Below are 4,590 nucleotides of genomic sequence, written 5' to 3'. Positions count from 1 at the left end.
TAAAAATCATATGAAAATTTAAAAATGAGAATTATAATAAAAAATAGAGATTTTTATGAAACAGGTTAAAAAACCTTTTTCCATTCAGATGAAGATTTCTCCGGTCTCAATACGGAACGATTTAGGGTTTGTGCTATGTTTTCCCATACATTTTTCTACAAGTTTTAAATATATATTGTTTTTTTACAACATACAATCAAGAACAAGAGTAATGAAATAATATGTTTTTCCAATTCTGGCTTTGAGAATTTCACGACACTCTTCTCTTCCTCACACAATATGCAAATTTTTTTGACATTATGTTTAACAGCATTTTCTTTTGTTTTTGAGTTACATTCATTGTTATTCTCGGTTATATGTATAAGGAACAACAATTAATGAGCACAGTGATTTCAAAATATATACATGCATACATACTTGTATGTATACATGAACACTTGTTAAATTTTCGTAAATTTAAAAGAAACGATGTAAATTCACCTTTTGATTCTCACTTTCTCGTAACTTCTGATTTCACTTTCTCATAATTTTCTTACATAATCACTAAATCTGATATCGTTTGAAAGTGAAACCTTTTATGTGAGATTGATACGTACGAAAAATGAAAAAATGAAAGTTTCGTGAAAATATACATAATGAATATCCTGATCTAATTCTTGTGAAAAAGTGTTAAAGTGAAAAAGTAACATAGAAAACCGAGCAAGGAAGATTTCTTTTTATTTATTGTATTTTAAATTTATGTTTAGAGCATATATGTATATAAATTTTCTTTTATGTCAGCTTTCTCATAATATTTTCATAGCATATATTTACACTTACATAATATTTCTGTACAAATATACACTTTTAAATTAATTTAATATTTTTTCCTAATTTTCTACATTTTTTCTTTATTTTTCAATTATTATTTACAATTTATTTTTATTAATTTTAAAGTATAGATTATTTCATTGCAATAGTAGATTTATTCACGTCACATGCTTTAATATGCTCCAACATGCTCCTACAATAATTCTTACTCACTTCAACGTTCATTGAAATGCGACGCGAATAAATCTAGAGTTTTGTGAAGAGTTTTGACAGAGCGAAAAAAGGATAAAAAGAGAAAAAAGTTTAGATGGTAACCGTGGCAACGCTAGGTAACTTATTTATTTTACGCATGCGCGCTCCAACACTGATATCAAAGGTCGACATCAAGTGTCGACAGAGAGTTGCGCTACTAGCTGCGTTCGGCAATGCAAATTTGAGGCGTCGGAGTGTTCTTTTTCTACAGTGCATATGTTATAATATAAGAGCATTCTGGCGCCTCAGATTTGCATTACGCAGGTACTGTATATGTTTGGCGAATGTAAACAAAAAATGGCGGACAGAAAGAAATAACAGATATTACTTTCTTGTATGAACCCATGTCATGAAGGGATAACATAACCTTTGACTAGATACTTTCCATTTAATGACACAAGTCGACACAAATATCGTTCTATCTTTGTCACTCTCTGAATGTCAAAAAGGAACTTCGCTGTCTAATGGCTCCTGCACACTGGATGCGGAAACGTGCCGCGCGGCAAAATGAGATGCGATAACCAATGAACACATTAGGAGCTGTAAACACTGGACTATATATATATTGGATATGGGAAAAAGTTCGTGGCATTTTTCCCGCTAGATGGCATTAAATGCAGTCGGCAACTACTAATCGCATCGGCAACTAGACGTGCGTTTAAAAAGTGACATTTTAACTTTTGTTTTGAGCCGAAAAAGATTGAAATCGGTGAAGTGGATCAAAAATTATTTTATTTTGAAATAAATAAGGAAATAAAAAAATTTGCTACATTTTGCAGTATCACTATGATAAAGGCAAGAATGCTGTACAGGCTTGTGAAAAAATTTGCGCTATTTACGGTGAAGATACTCTATCAAAATCAGCAGCACGGAAATAGTTCGTTCGCTTTCATGCTGGAAATTGCGATATGAAAGCTGAACCTCCCTCCGGTCGACCAATCACTGAAAAGTCCGATGAAATCATGAAAATTGAGCGTAATAAGCATGTGAGCACTGTGGAGATTGCCAGGGAACTAGGCATCGACCACAAAACAGTTTTAAATCATTTACACAAAGCTGGATACAAAAAGAAGCTCGATGTTTGGGTTCCTCACGAGTTGAGTGTTAGGAACATGATGGATCGAATTAACATTTATGATGCGCTATTGAAACGGAATGAAATTGAGCCATTTCTGAAGAGAATGATAACTGGTGATGAAAAATGGATCACCTATGACAATCCAACCAGAAAAAAATCATGGATAGAGAAAGGAGAGAAGGCGCAAGCAATCGTAAAACCTGGATTGACGAGGAAGAAGATGATGTGTGGTGAGACTGGAAGGGAATCATTCACTATGAGCTGTTATCGTCCAATCAAACAATTAATTCCGAACTCTATTGTGAACAACTGTAGAGATTACAACAATTGAGAGGAAGCGGCCAGAATTAATCAGGAGAGGTGTCGTCTTCCATCACGACAACGCTCGACCACACACATCTTTGATGACTTGACATTGCGAGAGCTTGGCTGGGAAGTTTTAATGCATCCACCGTATAGTCCTGACATAGCATCCTCAGACTATCATTTGTTTAGGTCTCTGCAGAACTCTCTTAATGGTGTAAAGTTAGCTTCAAAAGAGGCCTGTGAAAATCACTTGAAGCAGTTTTTCGATCAGAAACCACAGAAGTTCTATCGCGATGGAATTATAGCTCTGCTCCAAAAATGGCAAAATATTATAGAAAATAATGGAGCATATTTGATTTAAATAAATTGATTTCAATACTTTAGAAAAACATTTTAATTTTACTAAAAAATCGCCACGAATTTTTTCCCATATCCAATATACTGGAATAGGCGTCGAGAAAAATTCATAATCATAATTGATCAGCCGCCATTTTAATTGGAATATTTGAGCGAATCAGAAACGCGCGCGCATGGCAATCGATATGTACATCGATCGATGTACTATCGATGTATGGAAATCTATATGGACATAAATGATATGGATATAAACAAAAATGTCATTTCAATTTTATTTTTCACATTCAATAAAATATCATTGATAACCTTTTTCATATGCTACATCATTAATACATGTGCAGAAATTAATACATTTAATACAAAAATTCTTATGTATGAAATGAAATGTCCTTTTAATTTCTCTGCCCACAGGCACACAGCATTTCACGTTTGCTTTGCACATTTTACAGTCACGCGATTTTATAATCTTTCAAAGTAATCTTTCAAATATAACCCCACACATCACACAATGATTTTGTTGACATATGTGTCCCACTAAAGAACACTAAGTAAGTGTGCATGAGCATGCCTGAAAGCTTCTGATTCGCTCTTATATTGACCAAATTAAAATGGCGCTGATCAATTGGTGTCAGGATTTTCTATGTTCACAACAGAGATGCCCATTCCAGTGTATATATAGTTCAGTAACTGTAAACTTATTGGCTACCACATCACATTTTGCCACGCGGCAAATCGCACATGTCAACAATGGTCCAAAACTACTTGGAGACACTCAACTGGGAAGTGCTACCCCATCTCTTACTCACCAGACCTAGCACCTTCTGACTATCATCTTTTCGTCGATGGGCTACGCGCTCGCTGAGCGGCACTTCGATTCTTACGAAGACGTCCGAAAATGGCTTGATGAGTGGTTTGCCTCGAAAGATGAGAAATTTTTTTGGCATGGTATACACAAATTGCCCGAAAGATGGGAAAAATGTATAGTTAGCGAGGGCAAGTACTTTGAATAAATTTGTTTTTGCTTCCTAGGAAAAAAAATGTGTTTTTCTGACTAAAAAACAGTGAATTTAAGCTTATACACCTGATATATAATGCTTTCCATTTGATAATATAATGGCTTCTGCACTCTGAACGCGAAAACGTGCGTTGTCGTGGAGGAAAATCAGCTTGTCATGTCTTTTCCGATAATGCGGCCTTTTTTCACGCGGTGCAATTTGATCAGTTGTTGGTGGTAGTAGATGACACCCTCCTGATCCCACCAAACGCATCGTCTTCCATTCGATTTGGTCTTGAGGAAGATGTTGATGGATGGGTGGGATCAACTCAAGATTTCTTGTGTTTAGGATTCTGAAAATAGATCCACTTTTCATCGTCTGTCACAATCCGATGCAGGAACGACTTTCTTTTTTGTCTGGCAAGCAGAATTTGGCATGTGTTTTGGCGTCGCTCCATCTGCCTATCGTTCAATTCATGCGGCACCCATTTTTCGAACCTTTTGAACCTTCCCCATGGCATGTAGTCGCATGGAAATGGCTGCTTGAGAAACACTCAATTGCTCGGCAAGCATTTTTTGCGATTGGATATCATCCTCGTTCAAAAGAGCCTGCCCTCAACCTTCCTGGGTCGATTTTCACGTTCTTGTCACTCAGATCAAAATTGTCGTCATTGAACCGGTGAAACTAATCTCTGCACGTTGTTTCCGATAAAGCATTGTCGCCATAGGCATTCACAAGCATTCGATGCGATTCGGCAGCCGATTTCTTCAAATTGAAACAGAAAAGCAAAGC

The sequence above is a fragment of the Atta cephalotes genome (assembly GCF_000143395.1).
Source record: "Atta cephalotes unplaced genomic scaffold scaffold00026, whole genome shotgun sequence".
NCBI classification, from domain to species: Eukaryota; Metazoa; Arthropoda; class Insecta; order Hymenoptera; family Formicidae; genus Atta; species Atta cephalotes.
This window is presented reverse-complemented; position numbering follows the sequence as displayed.